Consider the following 21,670-nt stretch of genomic DNA (forward strand, 5'->3'; position numbering starts at 1 on the left):
TCTTTGCACTTGACGATAGACTTTCATCATTGGTCGTCAATTAGGTGATTCCACGAGTGTTCGACTCCAACTCATTCTTCACACTTCGTGGATTGTACTAGACAGTACCTTGAGAGCCATTAGCATTATTGGTGGTTTATCTCACGCTTGTTAATGGTTTTCATCATTGACCGGTAATCAAGCAACTTTCTATCATGCTCGACTTCAGCACATCTATTCGCATGCTAGAATTTGTACTATGATCAGTTGGGTTTCAAGACCCTGAACTAAGATTACACATGTTTGGGTTGCATGGATTGGTTTGTGATTACATACATGACTCTGTGATGGATGGCTGCGACCATACCTTTATCATTATCATGGTCTTATTAGCTAGGTGGTTGCGTCCATACCACAAACCAAGTCTGTATGTCTTTTGGATGGTTTTGCCAATGCCTAGACTACATGTATTTCACTATCAGAGATATCAGTTGTACTTGCACCTACAGGTTCTTCCAGGTGGTGTTCCCGTTCAGGCAGTTTCGTAAAGAATTTCGCCCCTCCCACTCTCTTAGGCTTCATGCTTTAAGGGGCATCTGTTACACAGTAATTTGTCACTGCCTTCATCCCAGTCCCTCTATTGTGTCATGTGTCAAATAAACATGCTCATACTAAGCAAATGCTCTCTAATGTTTCCAATTGACCCTCATTTCCTAATTTTTCTGCCTCGTCGCTAGAATACACTTAATACACGCGATGGACCTTTGTCATAAACGATCCCATCATGACCCCATTGTGGGAGTACACATGTTTCCCGCGACAGTCGGATTTCAAGCCCTGGCGCGAGGCTATTAACTATCTTTAGCAACAGTCGGTCTGCATACATTGCTTCCTAGTGATGTCAGCACTAAGGCTTAGTTCACGATCAGCGACGATCCAGATTGGGTGAATTTGTTCCAATAGTTGACCTTTTGGATGTCTCTAGACCTGGTTGTTGGTTCAGTTTGGGTCGCCCTTCCCCCTCTGGGATGGTAGTTCCGTCTTTTGTGCTGCCTTCCTTGAGGATAAGCTCCCTCTCCCTCATTTCATGGAGACTCCTTCTCCTATAAAATCACTCACCATTTCTATGATCTGCTAGTTCTTTTGGTTGTACAGTACTGTTGTTGCTTTTGAGTTTGGTAGATAGCTTTGGTGTGAGTGTGACAAACGCGGGATTGCTAAATAGTTTGCAAGAGGTTGTGGAATGCCCTTAACATTGTATTAAAGCTTGTGAGTGAGAGAGAGATATTGTTATTTGGGAGACCCACCTTTGAGAGTGAATGCTTGAAGAAACATGTTGGCTGGACCCTCCGAGAAGGCTTGCGACATCAAGACTTGGTTGTAAGCTTTGCTCTTGATTTGTTATTAATACAACCAATGATGATTTCCTATGTCTTGTATGCAATTTACTTGATAGCTCATGACTTCTTGACTTTATGAGTAAATAGATCAGTGTTGTTCTCAGTTACGTGCTCTATTGTTTTCTTGTGGTGTTTCAGGTTGATTGCTCATTAAGGAGAAGGAAACGGAAGCTGGAGCAATGCAACGGAACTTCATCAACCACCGGTTTGAGGTAGGCCTCCAACGATGACTATTTAAGGGAATTAATTGTTGTTTTGTCCTTGCTGTGACTAGACCCACTCTAGGGCTAGAGGGGTTGCCTCTGTCCACAGAGGGAACACTTTCCTACTTCACAGCTCATATTTGGTTGAGCCTCACTAGATTGGTGCCAAGAATCTTTTGAGATATCTTCGGGGCACAATCTCTCATGGATTGGGATACACTGCCAAAAATATGAAACTGCATGATTATTCGAATGTTGACTAGGCAGGCAGTTTGGAGGATCATTAGAGCACTTATCAGTGCTAGTTCTCTTTGGATTTTGCTTCGATATCATGGATGAGCAGGAAGTAGAATTCAATTGCTATAAGCACCTCCAAGACCAAATACATAGCTACGTGTATGATCTCATGTGAAGCTGCATGGTTGCAAAAGCTCTTAAGTGAGCTGTTTGTACACATGATGAATACCACTGTGATTCTCTATGACAACCAAAGGGGGGATTCGATTATTGAGGAATCTCGTATTCGATGATTGCTCCAGCAGATAGACATCAGATACTGCCTTATCTTCGATATGGTAATTCGATGAGCGAGGAGGCTCCATCGCATTGAGACTAATGTACAGGTTGCAGAAATTTTGTCAAAGCCTCGAGGAAAGGTCAAATCTGTGACTTTCCCGAATGACTTGGAGTCGTTGAGAGACCTTCTTATAAGGGTCCTGCATGTTGCATGCATTGAGCTCTGGGAGCTCTGGGAGGTTTGGGGTACTTACTGGAGCAACATACAACCACAGGGTGACTCACCCTCCCTTGGTGGTGCGCTATGAACAAGATGATTAGTTCTTCTCTAGGGTGGGATGATTAGTTCTCCTGTGGCAATTGTGGAATAGGATGATTAGTTCTCCTATGGGCCAGGACGATTAGTTCTCCCGTGGAAACTATGGAACAGGATGATTAGTTCTCCTGTGGGCCAAGATGATTTGTTCTCCGTGGCGACTATGGAACAAGATGATTAGTTGTCCTGTTGGCCAAGATGATTTGTTCTCCGTGGCGACTATAGAACATGATGATTAGTTCTCTTGTGGGCCAGGATGATTAGTTCTTCGTGGCATCCACTAATAGGATGATTCGTTCTCCTGTGGATAGGATGATTAGTTCTCATGTCGAGGCATCCTACCCATGCAGTCTGGGACTCATGGGAAGTACCTCTCATCTGATCAATGAGCAAGGAAATGAGGATAGGGACCATAGTAGTACTATCGATGGACGCATCGCTGTATCTACCATACTCCCTATGCTAGGATGACCTCCATTGATCTAGGATCAATGAAATTGATCTAGGATCATTATGAGTGGTTTGAGACACTCTCTTGTGACATTGATCTAGGATCAGCATGAGTGGTTTGAGACACTCTCTTGTGACATTGATCTGGGATCAATGAAACTGATCTGGGATCAGTATGATTGGTTTGAGACACTCTCTTGTGACATTGATCTGGGATCAGTATGAGTGGTTTGAGACACTCTCTTGTGATATTAATCTGGGATCAATAAAATTGACTTCGGGTCAATAAGAGTGATGTGACACATTCTCTTCAGATGAAATTGACTTTGGGTCAGTAGAGAATGGTATGAGACATTCTCGATCAATTCTTCTTCTTCATGGTTCAGCAGAGAAGAGCAAAGCAGAGCAGAGCAGAGCTCAGTAGAGTAGAGTAGAGCTCAGCAGATCAGAGCAGAGCAGAGCAGTGCAGGGCACTAATGGCAGAGATAGTGTCACACGGAATAAGTCGATCTTGCGGACAAGATAGACCTTCCTAGAATCTAAAGAAGACCTAATGACAAGCAAACCAACCAGACACTATCTTTGTCTAAATATGCTTTAATAAACAATGGAAAACAAGTGTTTTTAGGGCCTACCTTAGGTCCAACGCAAGTTTGTGGATGCCCTCGCTCCTTCGATCCAAATGAGCTTCTTTGTCGCGAATCTGCAAACACAAACAAGGCAAACAAATTAAATAGCACCTAAAAAGCCAAAATCATAAAACATATTTAACATGAAAGTCAAGGAGTCCATGAAACAAATAACATGAGATACTTGTTGAGAAAAATGAGTTTGATTGTATTAATTCAAAAGAAGAAGAACTTTACAACCTTTGCCTTGACGTTGTACAAGCTCCTCCCAGGGTCCAGCAAGAAGTCTCCTCTACTTTGACAAGTTTCATTCACTCCCCAATGAAGCCAAAAAGGTATGTGATCTCTCCTCTTAAGCTCAACTAGGAAGTCATGATTTCACCAGCATTTACCCTCAAAAATGTTCAGCTTCTAACCTCTCCAGCAACCAGCCCAATGCCTGTATTTATTGTGCAATGGAGGGAGGTTAATAGGTCCTCCTTCAAAGGGATAGCTCCTCTCATCAAGGGATTAGCTCCTTCTCTTTTGGGATGCATGAACCACCTCAGAGCGAACAATCCACGTCAAAATTCCTTCTAGAATCCTCTAGAATTAACCCAAAGTGAGTTTTTTAAGATAATACTTGCGCCTTTTGACTTTCACAGGGGTCCGCACCTACACCGTTAGGGACAGAGCGGGCAGGTCCGCAATTTTTGTAAACAGAAGGTGCGGGACCGCAGGTGACAGTGAGAGAAAGTGCGGAACCAGAGTTACATTGATTTTTAATGTCTTTCTCTCATTTCCAAAGCTTGACTTGAAGATCTGAGGTCTGAGACTTGCTTAGGAGGATAGTACAAGTGATGATAGACCCATACTGACTGCAAATAATCATGGTGACGATATTTTTTTGTAACAGATTGCCCCCTAAAGTGCGAAGTCTGTAGTAGATGAGGATTTCATTGATCATTTAGGAAGAGTGAAGTACTTTATCATTTCGAGGATCATCTTGTGGAGAGCCCGGTTGAAACCTATAAAAACATTCAATGCAAGATATATCTATGAGATCGTATCATCGCTGAGGTAGGCATTCCCATAACTCAGATCAAAACTGACTAGAAAAACTAACTACTGCTCTGATATAGGAATGATCTTGTAAAACATCACAAGTATAGACTCAGGTGGACACAGTATGGACGCAACCATCTGTTTATGAATAGTCCATTATATAATGAATACAAAATTCCTCACAGCCTGGATTGTGGAAACTAGATCCAGGGTCTTCATTTCTACTTCCCGAAACAATACGATTCTATCCATGCGAATGAATGTGTTGATGTCGAACATGGTAGAAACCACTTGATTACCAGTCAATGATGTAAACTGTTAACAAGTGTGAGAGAAACCACCAGTGATGTCAATGGCTCTCAAAGTACCTAGTACAATCCATGAGATGCGAATAAATGTGTTGATGTCGAACACGTCACGGAATCCTTTGATCGAAAGTCAATGATGCAAACTGTCGTCAAAGGCGAGAAACCTGCCATTGAGGCATGCAGATCTCAAGGTAATAACGATTTCTAGATCATCTTTCTAGATAATGAGCTGATGTCGATAGAAAGCGATCTGTTGTAGGCAAGCCCACAAAATGAAATCATAGATCAAGTTGAAGAAATTTAGTTGCAAGGACTGACTCAGGGATGGTCAAGATGGATGACAGATATTTTGTAGATGAATGGCTTATTGGTAGTGACCTCTTGAACACATAACGACACGCCAGATGGTTTGGTGACAATTGACCCAAAGTTAATACCCAGAAACCGGCTGAAGACTTTCAATGTGGTTTGATCAACTGTTAGGCAAAGGATTTCCCAACCCAGGTGAATGAAAGTGTCGTGTTCAAGAGTGGTTACAAAGTATGACAAACAGGCTCATTTTTCTCTCTTTTCCCCCACCATTTCTGGCAAGTACCTATTTATTTTTGACAATCTTGAGGAGGATAACATTTGCTTGATTATAAGCTCATCCTTCGGATGAGTCCAACTTAGTTTAAATTCAAACTCTAAGAAGAAGTGGTTGATTCCTGTTTGTAATTGAACAGGTCCTTTACTGTGAGATTTTAACGAGTCCAGTATAGGAGAAACTCGACGTTTTTCAATTTTAGAGAGTCTGAAAAAACTTAAGAAGACTCCAAGGTTGACCTTTTTCGTAAATTTGTGTCTCCCAAGCCCGAAAACGTATAAAATAATACTTGAGAGAACCGCTCGATCTGTTACGACCAAGGAGTAATTTTCGTCATTAGTGCCCTTGATCCAAAAAAGTAAAAAAAGCGATCAACGACACGTCGTTTTATAACCGATATCGAATTTGAAACGACAAAAATCCGGCAATCTTTTCATGTTTTTATGGTCGGAAAAGAGATGTAATTGGACCGTCTTTTAATTCCATTTTAACGAGTTTAAAAGAAGAACTCGGCAATCTTTTCATGTTTCAGGAGTCAGAAAAGAGCTTAAAGGTGACTCTAAATGTTTTTTTTCGTCGAAAATGATAGTTTTCACCTGAATAATCCGTTATCCTACACAAAAACACAAACATTACTCATACCTGTTTGAAATGGATAAAAATGTCGCAAAAATACCTTTTCAAAGTGAAAGATAAACAAATTTGCAATTTATTTACTCAAAAAACTTATAAAAAGGGCCTTTGTCAATTCATTTTTACCATTTGAGTTTGGGGTGAGAAAATAGTGCTTTTGCTCAAAAAACTTCCCATGAAGATTGCGGAAAATCCAACCGTCGAAATCGAACGTCGTCTTCTCCAGGTAATCCACATCATCCTACTCTTCATTTTTAACCGTTTCATTTTTTTTTAGTCATTTATTTCATTTTTGGGAGGGTTTTTAAGCATAAAACCCGCGCGCGGGGGCCCGCAGGTTTACCACTGCTGGCCTGCGGACCCTGACTTTTTCTCCATTGGGAAAAAGCTCGGGGTCCGCACCTTCCATGTAGACAAAGTGCGGTCCCACGCACTGTGTCTAACCCGGAGGGTGCGGTCCCTGTCGCAAGGGTTTTTAACCCAAAAATTCTCAAAAATCGACCAATCAAAATAATTTCTAGCAATTTAATTTATCCTTATGCTTGATGTAGAGAGTACATCATGCTAGATTGGCATGAACGAGAGCATGAGGACGTGGATGCCACCGCATGGAATCATCAGCCTTCACTTGATGCTTTGAGGGCGTGCGGCTTGTACAAATTCTGGGCCATTCCTGGCATGAGGGCTCAGGTGGATTTCTTACAGTGGTTGGTTGACAGATGGAGCATACAGGACCAGTGCTTCTTCATTGGTGGCCACCAGCTCGAAATCGAGCCAGCGGACATATACTTCTTGACTGGTTTGCCTAAGAGAGGTGAAGACTTGACTCTGTTTGGGGCTAGGCAGGTGGCCAGTCTGTCGATAGCCTCAGGCTAGAGTACTGCAACAGCCAGGCTAGAGACAAAGGGATAGACATAAAGACCATATCCCGTCCTGAACTCATGTTGATTGCGTTTACTGTCACCAGACTTTGCGGAGCTGCCACATTACATATTACCACCGGATCCCAGATGCGTATGGCAGTTGATTGCTTTCGAGGCACCATCCTCAACTGGTGCGATGTTGTGTTGGCCAAAGTGAAAGGCCAACTGACCGGGGCCAAGAACGGATGACTAAAGACCTTTGGTTATGGGGCTTTGGTTGTGATTTTTGGCTTGGAAAGGGTTCCTATGTTGATCCCTCAGCACCTTACTGTTGGAGCTGGGCTTCCTCGAGAGCCCAAACTGATGCGATGGGTCACAGTTATGGCCCGTTACCTGGACAAGAGGACAGAGGTTGCTCGATTCAAACCTGAGTATTTCCAATCACTTGAAAACTAGGTCTTTTCTATTCAGGACTTCCCTTATGCTGGGATAGATTTTCATGGTGACCCAGACATGGTTCTTCCACCAGGAGAGCAGTGGGATGATTCAGGTAAAATCCTTTTCAACATTTTTCCTATTTTAATTTTTTTTTTTTTTCCATCGTCTCAAAACTGATAGTAAAAATTTCAAATGCAGATGTGGCTCCACAACGACCAGCCGCTCTCCGGCCTTACGAGAGGAAGCAACCAATTGCACCCGCGCCAGCCCCACAGGATGAATCAGCAGAGGTTTTGGCCAAGTTGGAGGGTCATCTCGAGCGCTTGACAGGAGATATTCCGGAGACCACTATAGATGACATTCCTCGTCGACTTCAGTGCTATGTGATTGGGGTCCCGGGACCTTTTAGGAGGTTCCTTTGCAAGGTGGCCCGTGCAGTGGTTTCTTATAGAGATCATCACCAGTGATAGGATGATCGCCTATTGTGGGCACATGTGACATTTTTGTTTTTTGTACTTATCATTTTTGTCGATCATAATGTGTTTTTCAACCTATGATCGAGGACGATGTATTTTTTGACACACTCCTATATATATCATTATTACCGGCTTATCTTGTAAATCATGTTATGGAATGGTTTTAAATTTACATGCATGATTATTGCAAATGTCTATTTAACATTCGAGAAGCAATTGCATCTGCTAATGTATTTAAAGATCTTGGAATATGTTGATATTCAATATAATCAAATTCACGTTCCAAGAGACGCACTCTCAAAAATAATCTTAATAACACTGGATTTCTAATGGCATACACTCTATTAAGCTGTAATACAACGAGTTCAGAATCTAACCTCACTATCAAACTCTGAATCCCAAATGAAATAGATTCAGATAATAACTCAATCACTGCACTATACTCGGCAATGTTGTTCATTGTTTGACCGAGGCTTACCCCATGCATAGATACTAACTCGTCAGAGGGCGAATAGATAACCCAAGCTACGGAAGAGATGTTCCGTGTATTACGACAAGCACCATCAGCGAAACCAATGTATGTTTGGAGAGGCATCGACATCTGCAATATCAAGAGGAAAACCAAGATAAGTAGGAATAATGATAAAAAAAACACTCTCTAAGCTACGCACACTGTTTAAACTAAAACACACCAACTAGAAAGGAAAACTATCCTAACTAAAAATCTCCATACCCATCCTTTAAGCATAATACCTCTTCAAGTAAAGACCATTTCTGGGTTTACCCAAAGAGTCCCCGTCAAAGTCTACCAATTCATAGGCCCCTTTGGCTAGCTTTCGCTTGACAACATAGGGACCATGCCACATAGGAACGAATTTTCCAGCACCTAATTTATCATTAGCTTGATCGTAAACTAAGACTAGATCTCCTTCCGAAAAATTTCGAGGGGTCACATTTCGATCATACTGAGCTTTCATGCATTTTGTGTGAGTCTCAATCGCCAATGCAGCATCATGTCCATTCTCATCTAATTGAGCCAAGTATAGCAAATGCTTTTCCTCTTTGGAAGTGGCTAGAAGTAACTCGATGGCCATTTGCAGTGACGGGATTTCGCATTCAATGGGTAACACAGCTTCCGAACCATAGACTAGTTGGAAAGCAGTGAACCCTGTTGATGTTTTTACTGAAGTTCGGTACGCCCAAAGCGCTGAAAATAGCATGTTGTGCCAATTCGACCGATGAATCCCAATGATTCATCATGATAACTAAAACTTTGTTGATGGATTCAACCAGACCATTCGCTTGTGGATAATAAGGGGTTGAACTATCGTGACGTAAACCAAGCTTGCCTATAAGTTCGGTCATCATAACGTTTCAAAAATGACGCCCATGATCAGTGATTATCGCTTGCAGGACACCAAACCTAGCAATTATATGATTGAACATGAAAATTGCAGCTGTCTTGCCGTCTGCCTCAAATGTAGGCATCGCCTCGGCCCACATGGTAAAATAATCTACCGCAAGGATGATATACGCATGCCCCCCGGCCGAGTGAGGGTTACATGTAATAAAATCGATACCCCATTTGGCAAAAGGACCAATGGCAATTATAGGGTGGAGAGGAGCAGGTGGAGCGCGCATCTTTCGATCAAAAAATTGGCAGTTGTGGCATTTTCGGACCGCCGTAATACAATCTTTAAATAAAGACGGCCAGAAGTAGCCAGCGCGCAATATCTTTTGGGCTGTGGCAAACCCAGACATATGACCGCCACACGCTCCAGAGTGACAGTCATTTAGAACCCTTTCAGCTTCCTCATGAGTTAAGCAACATCGAAAAACAGAGTCCGCCCCACGGCGATAAAGAGTATCTCCAATAATCCTGAATTGTTGGGACTGGAATCGAATTTTTCGACGTTCTGACCTTGAAATTTCTAGCAGAAAGGATTGGGTCTGGAGATAAACGATGATATCCCCATACCATGGATCTAAAGTGCTGATTAGAAACAAGGATTCGTCCGCAATGGGCTCCTCCGCCACAGTTTCTGTGTCAGCACGCGGGAAGTCACACATTAACTCTGCAAAAACTAAAGATTTCTTAGACTTGGATTTTTCTAATTCTAAGTCAAACTCCTGTAGGATAAAAATCCATTTAGAGTACTTGCCCCCTAGAAATTTCTTGGTCAAAATGTAGATCATAGGGTTGCAATCCGAAATTACTGTAGTTTTACGTAGTAAAATGTAGTGACGTAAACGTTGGACAACTTGAACGGCTGCCAATGCCAATTTCTCCACATGTGAGTATTTTAGCTCAGTTGGATTTAAAGTTCGACTAAGGTAATATATCACATGTTCAGTTCCAAATTCATCTTCCTGAACTAAGACCATTATAATGGTGGAATGAGAGACGGCGAGATACAAGAAGTAATCCTGGTTGTAGTTGGGAGGATGCAACAACGGTGCATGGGTCAACGCGTGTTTAAGTGCATCAAAAGATTTCTGAGCTATCTCATCCCAATAGAATGGAGTATTCTGTTTCAACAACCGGGTAAAACCCTTTGTAACCTTAGCGTAGTTAGGAATGAATCGTCGTACAAAGTTTGCTTTCCCTTGCAAACTTTGGAGTTGGCGAAGACTCGAAGGAGGAGGCAATTTAATGATAGCTTTGACCTTCGAGGGATCGACGCGAATGCCGGCTTTCGAAACTACAAACCCCAGCAATCGACCCGTTTCTATACAGAAGAGAAATTTGTGTGGGTTCAACTGAATCTGATAGTGCTTACACCTCATAAATATTGCTCGTAAATGGACGAGGTGATCAGCTCGATGTAATGAATGAGCAGGCAAATCAGCGAGATACGGTTGCACAATGTGCTTGATGTCATGAAACGCATAAGACATCGCCCTTTGAAAAGTTGCTTCGGCATTCTTAAGCCCAAAAGGTAACTTGCAATAAGCAAATGTCCCCCATGGACAAATGAAAGTCGTTTTTGGTTGATCGGCAGGTAGAATATTGATTTGATTGTATCCGGAAAAACTGTCCATGAAGGAGAATATTTCGCTGTCGGCACAGTCATCAATGATTTGATCGATATAGGGAGTTGGGTAATTGTCCTTTGGAGAGGCTCGATTAATGTCCCTATAGTCGATGCATATTCTTATTGTTCCTTGTTTTTTGTTAACCGGAACAATATTCGATACCCAATCCGTTAACGAGATCGCATAAATGAAACTTGCTTTCAATAGCTTTTCAACTTCTGCTTTAATTGCAGCAGCTTTTTGTGGGTGAATCTGACGCAAACATTGCCAGACGGGTTTAGCGTCCGGGTAAGTCTTGATCTCATGAACAACAATCGCGGGATCAATTCCTGGCATTTCCTCATAGGACTAGGCAAACACGTCGCGGAATTTTTGAAATAGGGCCTGATATAGCTGAATTTCGTCATCTGTATACGAGGCACCTATATGAATGTTCTCAACAATTCCGGGCTTAACCAAAATGTCAATAGGAATAGTTCAAGAGATGTTTCCCAAATTTCACTCTGAATCGGGATGTTTCGTTGGATTCTGAGGTTCCTTGACATATTCAGTCGTAAAAATTGATGAGAAATCATTTTCAAAACGATCATCCTCGGGTAAAAACGAAGATCTGTGATGGAGATCTTCCCATGGTAAATCATCTACACATAGGATTTCACGAATTTTCTCATCAGAGTGAACAAGTTCAGAAAACGTGATTAAATCTGAGCTTGATGTGAAAAGTGACTCCTCACGGACTACATTCATGAAGTCATTTTCGGTTGAAGATGGGTCGGCAAACGACTGCGCGGCTTCATAGGCAATTTCATATGGACTCAAAGGCATGGCATTACCAAATGAGTCTATCTCAGATTCAAAAGGAATGATCCAAGGATCATCATTAACAATGGTGTCTGATGTAATCATATGAATGGTTGCAAATGAAGACGATGCGTTGATCGGAGGAAAAGGAAAAGTTCCCAGTAAACCGGCATCTTTAACTAGTCCTACTCCAACATCCTTATATGGGATAATCGTTTTACCGACATGTTCAATACTCTCAGAAGAGGCTGGGTCGGATGAAAAGTAAGCCAGCTGGTCTATTGTTACGATCTTTCCATTATGTGGAAACTTTATTACTCGAAAGACCGATGAAACGACCGCTGTCATAGCGTAAGACCAACTTCGACCCAAGAGAAGGTTGTAATCTAGAGGGGCATCAACCACCTCCACATCTAGACTAACGGTTTTTCCTTCAACCCCTATAGGCAAATCCTGTAGAATGCCAAAAGGATGAAACCCACGGCCATCAAAGGCCTTTAGAATCGTCGGGGATTGATTTAGCGAAGGAGAACCAAGCGATCTCCAACACTGTATCGACATAATACACGTTGAGGCTCCCTCATCAATTACAGTCCGATGAATAGGCCTGTTTTTTACTATCACTGGAATCTGGAAAACCATTTGATGAGGCAAACGTGGTGTACTATTTTCTAGATCGAAAATTATTAGGTTCGAGTCCTGAACGTCAACAGCTCCTATAGCCGACAGAAGTAATTTACGTTGTGCTGGACATGATTGCAGCACTTCCAAAGCCGACATTGCTGAGGGTGAAACAGCTAAATCCTCAACAATGTTATAATTTTGAGCCGCTCTCGCATGTGGATTGAAAGCGGACTTTCGAAGTATACCCTTGGCGGGCGGTTTGATTACCAAGTCTGGATTAGGTTTCTCAATCTGTAGTGGATCGGAACCGGGAGCTGAGGTTGATGGATTAGAATGAGAAGATTCTGCTTCTTTACCATCAACAGGAATTTTACTACCATAATCTTGCGATCGAGTTGCAATCCTAACATGGGACATCATCAGTATGGGTTCTTCATTGGCACTTGAGGACGAACCTATCATCTTACTGTCTTGAGCTGGAAAAGGATCCTTCAAAACAGCAGGAGTTTGGGAACCTTTGACAATCTTCGCAACCTCTGCACGATGAGGGCAGTCTCTTGTAAAATGTTCATCGTCACAAATGAGACAAGGATAACGAGGTTTGCGCTTTTCATCATTGGATTCCGCCTTTTCAGGTTTCTCCTTTGAACTTTTGTCCGTTTTATTCTTCTTCTTTCCTTTCTTCTTCCCACCGGATTTTGATTTGGCTGTAGATGACTCTACAACGTGAATATCGGCGGAAATCTCTGCATAAGAATCTCCTGTTTGGGAATCAGGCAAGGTTATGATAGGGGAAGAATTCTTGGAAGACTTCTTCTTACTTTTAGTGTTAACCGTACCAATCATACCATCGACGGCAGGAGATCCCGAAGGAGCTGCAGCGATTTGATTTTGCTTGGGAAGATCGGGGATTTTTTCGTGTAACATACCTGACTGAGTATAGACCAAGTCAAGGTATTGTGCTTGAGCAATTACTTGCTCCTCAGTAACAACTCCGGTTTTAGCTACATCTTCAGTGATCTTTGGCAACAAAGATTTTACAAACCACTCGGCCAAGATCTGATCCGGAATAAATACCTTCACTAAACGCCGTCAACGTCTCCACTCATGAATATGATCTGAAATGTAAGTGGATGTCGATTGTTTTAGCGAAGTTAGCAATTCTGTGCCATTGTCGTATCGGACTGGCAACTAAAAATGAGTTAAAAACGAGGTAGCTAACTGACTAAAATTATAAAAAGTGCCTCGTGGTAACTCAATGTACCACTTGGCCGCGAAACCAATTAGAGTGCGCTGGAAAAGTCTAAGACGGATTGAATCATCTGAAATGGAGTTAGACGCACACCAGAGGTGGTAAGTCATCACATGGTTCGATGGGTCCTCTCCTGATTTACCTTCGAACTTAGGAATTTCACTGGGCAACTTATTCGGCATTGGCGGCCAAAACGGAAGATAATTAATGGGATCGTTCGTTAGGTGCAACAAGTCAGGCAAGTCCAAAGTTGCGATAAACAGTAACTGCCGATTAGGATCCCTAAAACTCTGGGTCATGAGACCAGCCCCAGGAGGAGGATATCCAGGATAACTAGGAATAGGAATTGCATTTGGGATATTGTATCCTCCCGGAAAACCAGGATTAACCGGACCGTACTGGGGTTGTTGATAAGTGTACCCAGGGTACGGTTGATACTAATAGACTGGCTGCTGCACAGCAGGACCGAATTGGTACTGTCCCTAGTACGGTTGATAAGTAAATTATGGTTGACTTGTGACAACTGTACTTGAACCAAGTTGTCCTACATGCATCTGAACCGAAGTTTGAATTGTAGATCCAGACGGTGGTAAAGATGTTTGAGGAGTAGATACAGGAACAGTAGAAACCGGAGCTGTCGATACTCCAGAAGTAGGTGGGGTAGATTGAACAGATGTTGCGGAAGTTGTAGCAATCGTTTGAGGCGGAGTACGAGGTGTACTAGGCCCAGGCTGAGAAACTACCAAAGGTACAGAAGTTTGAATGTTAGACTGGACTGGTTGCTGGGGTGAACCAGAAACTAAGGGTTGTCCAGTTTGAGATGACAACTGTACATTTGGCTGCAACACCTGTTGGGTTTGCGATGGATCCCACACTATATTCATTCCGGGGTACTGACCCGTAACTGGTTGAGAATACTGCGGACCATAACCGGGTTGAGGGTAGGATTGATAATTTAAAGGTACATTTCCCGTTCCTTGAACATACGTTTGACAGGAGGGTGGTTGGAAACCTTGGTTTGAGTACTGACCTTGGGGTTAATACCCTTGAGGCACGTACTGATACTGGGGTTGACCTTGAGGTATAAATTGATACTGGGGTTGACCTTGGGGTACATATTGAGTTTGGGGTTGACCTTGAGGAACGTAGTGTCCTATAGGTATGTACTGTCCTTGAGGTTGCCCCCCAGGTGTTAATTGAGGCTGCCCCCCAGGCGGTAACTGGCCACCTTGAGGTTGAGGATTGGGAATAGAACCTGACATCATAAGAATGTCTTCTACGCTCAATGACTTAGTACCATTGCTTCCAGTTAATAACCCTTGCTCAATGGGTTGAGGAGATGCTCCCGAAAAAGTACCAGAAAGTGACTGATACCCGGAGGGAACAGAAGGACCGCCGTACAAAAAAGATTCAGACGATTGAGTAAACATGGATGACTGTCCTGACATATTTACGGGAGTATAAAAACCTCTAGGTGTTGGGTGATAAGGAGCGCGAGGTGGTGAAAAACTTAACCCTGAGTTTTCTAAGAAATTAGTCAAAGAAAGATACCAAGAACTGCTCCTGGGTGGACTGTAAAAAATTGATTCACACTCCCTTAGCTCAATAGCAGGTCGATTTTCAGGGATAGGGATGCCTACTTCTTCTTTCGGAGCAAGTTCTTCAATAGCAATAAGTCCAGAAGGAAGATCTTGGGTGATTACTCTTTCTACCCTAGGTGAACCAGGACCACTAGAAGCTGGAGAAACAAACCCCGATGTCGGAGTAGCAGCAAATTCACTTTCAGGCTCATATATTTTAGGTTCCTCACCTATATCACTAGTAGACGAAAAACTACCAGTAACTTCGGAAACAGACACTGACAGTGGATTATAATCTGCTACTAACGGTTGAAAATCAAGATGTGCTATCAAAGAAGATTCTCCTTCTTCAAGTGACCCAACTCTTCTGTCTCTAGGAGTTACGAGGAATTTCAAGCCTTCAAGCTGGCTCGGTACTTCCTCAGGAGGTTGGCCCCGAAGTCTACGGGACTTCCTCAATAACTCAGCCACGTTTACAAACTCAGGAGATTGGCCCCGAAGTCTACAGGACTGCCTTGGTAATTCAGCCACAGTTAAAAACTTTTAACTACTTCACACGCAAACAAAGTAAAATATCAATGAAAAGCACTTAAAGTCTCTAAAGAACCAAACAAATTTGAATCACATGCCTAAAGAATCTAGGAGATCAAACACACACAAACAGTAACTTTCCGTACTGAAAACACTAGTTGGTGATGAAATCCAACGTCGCAGAGTTCAATACAGAAATGGTGGTTGGAACAGTTACCCTGGTAACCTGCTTAATGAATAGACTGGCACAAGTTCCTCCACTTAACCGTCTCGACTGAAGAGAACCCCCCAGAAAATCCAAGTGAGTCTAGCCGACATCTACTCTAGGTACAGTGGGATCTTCCCACCACTGTCACCTTAGGAAGAATCCTAAAGAATATGGTCACTAAGGTTACCAACTGAGACAAATATACCTGGGGGAACAGTCTACGATCCGATACGCACGCAAGGGCAGAGTAGCAAGCTCAATCCCCTTGAAGGCTCCTTGACATAATCCAAGGTTTACCAACAAGTGACCCCAGGCTCCTCGACAATGGTTAATCCAAGGTTTACCGTTTTTAATACGTGAATATCTGGCGTCGTTCCCAATGAGGAAGGATTGATTCCCACACTGGTTCGGACACGATCTCGTGCTTCTCCTTTAACAGGAGCTTTCCCAGAGCATAAATGCAACAATTGGATTTCTTCCCTACCACAAGATACAGCTACTTGTTTGTTTTTACTGTCTTGGAGAGTTAATTACTCTCCTACTCCAAGACACTAGCCTAAGCTAAGTTGGTGTATCAAAGCCCTAGAAATAAAAAATGTTACTAGATGAATTTTACTTTAAGCATTATTTTTTATTGGTTTTTGTTTAAGTCCAAAGGTGCGGAGATGAAACTCGTGGTATGAAGACTAGACTCAAAACCACTAAAAATGCACCTAAGATGATTTAAACAATCTTTTTTCTCTTCGATGAACTTCTAAACTAAGAAAGAGTTTGAGAATGCAAATATTTTGTAAACACAAATCTTTCTCAATCAAACAAATTAAAAGAAGACTTTTTTTTTGTCCTTTCCAATGCACTCAAAACGAGACAACTAGTTATTTCACAAAAATTTCCCTTTTTCGTTTCAAAGCACTCAATCACTACAAAAACAAACCTTTTTTTCCAAAAGAGATTTTTTATATTTTTTATAAAACATTCAAAACTAGGAAAATGACTAACTTTGAGATCTATAAATTATAAAAACCTATTTGAAGTAAAATCCTACTAAAAGTCTTTTTTAAGGATGTTTTACTTAGCTAGATGTAAGCTAAGGACCAATTTATGCAGAATCACAAATAAGTCAAGAACAACCAGTTTTGTTTTCTTTTTGAAAATGAAAATCCAAACTTTTAAACACAAGCTTTTCGAAGTTTTGTAAAGAGAAAACTCAAAGCGGATTCCTCAACAAGGGGAGATTTCATAAATGGTCAGACTCATAAGAACGCTGGTAGACACTAAGGTGATCTGAAGTCTCTACAGCTTCTAAGCTCAGAGCCACTACACAACCAAAATGAAAAAGAAGCCCAACAAGCAAAACTCCTAGGAATTTCACCTAAAACCCTAACACTAACGAAATCAACCTAAGGAAAGCTTCTGACAGGTTATATGCAGGTTTGGGCAGTGGATAACAATTTCTAAACAAAAAACTAAGCTGACTAACAGAGGAGATCTTAGGTTTTTAAAAAATTTGACAGGGTCCGCAGGCCCACAGTTGACACAAGTGCAGTCCCGCTCTGTGCTAAAAGCCAAGATGTGGATAGGTACGCACTGTGTCAAACGGCTAGGGTGCGGTCCTCTCCCAAAGCTATGAAAAACAAAAAAATAACCCTGGATCTACAAACTCTACCCAATTTTACACACAACAAGCCAAAAACAGAAACAAAAACACAGTTTCTCAGGTCAAAGTAAAAACAAGGAAAACAATCAAGTCCCCAGTGGAGTCGCCATTTTGTCACATGGAATAAGTCGATCTTGTGGACAAGATAGACCTTCCTAGAATCTAAAGAAGACCTAATGACAAGCAAACCAACCAGACACTATCTTTCTCTAAATATGCTTTAATAAACAATGGCAAACAAGTGTTTTTAGGGCCTACCTTAGGTCCAACGCAAGTTTGTGGATGCCCTCGCTCCTTCGATCCAAATGAGCTTCTTTGTCGCGAATCTGCAAACACAAACAAGGCAAACAAATTATATAGCACCTGAAAAGCCAAAATCATAAAACATATTTAACATGAAAGTCAAGGAGTCCATGAAACAAATAACATGATATACTTGTTGAGAAAAATGAGTTTGATTGTATTAATTCAAAAGAAGAAGAACTTTACAACCTTTGCCTTGACGTTGTACAAGCTCCTCCCAGGGTCCTGCAAGAATTCTCCTCTACTTTGACAAGTTTCACTCACTCGGTATGTGATCTCTCCTCTTAAGCTCAACTAGGAAGTCTTGATTTCACCAGCATTTACCCTCAAAAATGTTCAGCTTCTAACCTCTCCAGCAACCAGCCCAATGCCTGTATTTATAGTGCAATGGAGGGAGGTTACTAGGTCCTCCTTCAAAGGGATAGCTCCTCTCATAAAGGGATTAGCTCCTTCTCTTTTGGGATGCATGAACCACCTCAGAGCGAACAATCCACGTCAAAATTCCTTCTAGAATCCTCTAGAATTAACCCAAAGTGAGTTTTTTAAGATAAAACTTGTGCCTTTTGACTTTCACAGGGGTCCGCACCTACACCGTTAGGGACAGAGCGGGCAGGTCTGCAGTTTTTGTAAATAGAAGGTGCGGGACCGCAGGTGACAGTGAGAGAAAGTGCAGAACCAGAGTTACATTGATTTTTAATGTCTTTCTCTCATTTCCAAAGCTTCACTTGAAGATCTGAGGTCCGAGACTTGCTTAGGAGGAAAATACAAGTGATGATAGACCCATACTGACTGCAAATAATCATGGTGACGATATTTTTGTGTAACAGATAGTACAGTCGGACATATGGATCAATGGATGGAGTTCTCCCTAGTTGAGAGGGAGTGTTAAAATTGCCAACTAGGGCCAAACTCCATGTGGGTCATCTTATTTATGGGAGCTGATATTTTTCTTGGATCCCTCTCATCGAGAGGTGTAGGATTGATCTAAAGATCATCCAATTCCAATAAGTATTCATGGAGTTATAAATTTATTTGTATTATAAGACAATTCGTCAAGGTCGGCCAGCAACCAAATAAACCCCACATGTGCTCAACGTTTTAGTATAAATAGAGGTGGCCTTCAAGTCATTTCAACACACTTGGGATCTCTTCCTCTCTCTACTTGTCTTTGGGTTTTAGTAGGAGGAGAGATCCTAAGGAATAACATTGCCCTGATCTAGAGGGTAAAAAGCCGGAACTGCAGGAAAAGACAGTAAAAACGGGAAAAGCCAGAAAATCCAAAACTATTGGAAAAGCCGAAAAAGACAGAAATGCCGGAAAAGTCAAAACTGCCAGAAAAGCCGAAAAAGTTGGAAAAGCCAAAAAAGCTGAAAATGTCGGAACTGGCGGAAAATCCAGAACTGCCAGAAAAGCTGGAACTGTCGGGAACAACCAAAACTGTCGGGAATAGCCAGAACTGCCAGAACTACCAGGAACTGCCGAAACAGTCGAAGCATCTATCTCCAAAGGAGAGCAGCATGCAAGGGGTAGCTAACTAAAATTGGGACAATTGTATGGTACTTAGCAAAAAATACACCAAGAATGCAATGTTACAACTAGCATGCAAGGGACAACTAACATGCAACAACAAGCATGCTAAGGACAACAAGCATGCTAGGGACAACTAGCAAGCAAGGGACGACAAGCAAGCAAGGTGCAGCCAACACATAGGTCAGGATGGCAACATGGTGCAACAATGGCACATAATGCAGTACAGTGATGGGTACAGTCATGATTAATGAAGCGTGATGAGGTGCAGCATAGTGATGATGGGTGCATCATGGTGCAGCACGTTGAGGTGCAGCATGATGACGAAATGCAGCACAACGATAGATGGAGTCACCTTGGAGAACTAGTTGAAGCAGCATGTCTTCAACTGATCTAATGTATCATCTTCTTAGAGATGATCTATGCTCTTAACAAGATAAGTCAAAGTGTTGACTTCTGTTGTAAACGTACTATCTCTCTCTCTCTCAGCTGAACCATTGAAGAAGATATAAGAAGAATTGATCAAGGGTTTCCCCACATTGGGGTTTGTCCCTGGATAGTGCCACATATTGTGTCCTCTTGTCTTGGATTGTCTTCTGCGATTTATGTTTATGTTCTATTTGCAGTTTACTTTAATGTTTATGTGATTGCTAATCTGGAAAAAATATGGAGCTAACTGTGAAAATTGAAATAAATTTCTCTAAGCATAGAACATACCTAAAATTAACAGCTATGAAGATGCCTATATTCAAGGGTTTGGGCATAGAAGACCCTAATCAATTCTTTTTTGTAGCAGATGCTATGTGGAAATCATAGTAGATAATGGATGACGATCTGAAGAAAGCAGAGCTAGTCACAGCATTGCAAGATAGGGCTCTGAGTTAGTATATTAATTACAGTATGACTCATCCAGTTGCGTTGTTGAAAGACACAAAAGATGCGTTGAATAATGAATTCATAAAGTCTAAGTCTCAAGCTTAGTTTGTGACTGAGGTAAAATAAATTAAGAAGAAGGTGAATGAATCTGCATGGGATTTTGATCAAAGGTTGAAATGTTTGCTACAACAGGCTAATTTGTAGATCTCAAATAAGCAACATAAGGATTGGTATATTTCTTCGATGTTACCTAATTTGAGATTACCATCGTCACGGCAGAAGGTTAGATCGCAGGCTAAAACACTAGAAATTTCTATGAAATTAGAGGCTTTGCCTATTCAGGATATGAATCTGGGAGAGTAGTAGATTCAGTCGCAGTTGACTAGCCTACATATGGAGTTAAAGGATCTCAAAAAGCGGAAATAGGTCCAAAATGAGACCCACACAGAAGTATGGTGCTTAAAGTGAAAAGGGCATGCTCACGACAAGGATCATTGCCTGGTATATTATAGCTACCTAAGTGGGGGAGGTCCTATCCCCCTAAAGCCGGAAAATACCATTGGGTCAAGCACCAGTGTGGTGCCATGGGGTGTTATCTGCCAAATAACAAGAAAACATTCGACAAACAATTTCCATTTGTTACAGAAGTTTGTACAGACTCCCCAAAAATGATCTTCAATTTTTGTAAGTCTGTAGGCCATGATGAGCGCAATTGCTGAAGCTATGAGTTAATGATCGATAGAAATCTGACATATAGAGTACAGGTTGAGACACATCCTCAATAGGATCAAGGCACACCTACAGCGCATGAAGAATTCTAGGGATGAGGAAGAGGATGATGGGGAGGAGCTGGAAGAGGTCGCGGACAAATTATTTATTACAATTGTGGGGAACCTGGGCACTTTGTGCGAGACTATCAAAACCCGACACACCCCTCTTATCAATATTGTTGATAGTTTGACCATGTTATAGAAGATTGTCCTGTGCTTATTGCATAGATGCAAGAGAAGAAGAACCAGTAGCCCACCCAGAACATCCAGATGATGAGATTAGAACCATGTGAAGATGGGCCCAGTGTTAATATTGTTACACGAAGCGGTATAGCTACCAGAGAGAATAAAGCTGTAGGGAAACAACCAGAAGAAAACATATGGGTGCGCAAGGCTACTAACAAATATGTTGGATTTGATTTGCATAAGGCAAAGGAAAATTTTATGGAGGCGAAAAAGAGCTTTGCAGATTCAGGAGCTTCCACATCAAAGGCTTAGAGTACACAAACGAAGAAGCCTAAAGAGGTCATTGGTGTGTAGGAAACAAATCCTTTAGTGTTAACATACTTCTTACAGACCTCCATGAAGCTGCTAAGGGACTAGAAAGTCATAGAGGGTTGCAAAAGTTGATAGAAAATTGTGCTGGCAAGGGTAAGCCACTGCC

Source organism: Pinus tabuliformis, chromosome J (assembly GCF_031772625.1).
Source record: "Pinus tabuliformis cultivar Carrire ecotype Pingquan chromosome J, CPIR1, whole genome shotgun sequence".
Taxonomy (NCBI): domain Eukaryota; kingdom Viridiplantae; phylum Streptophyta; class Pinopsida; order Pinales; family Pinaceae; genus Pinus; species Pinus tabuliformis.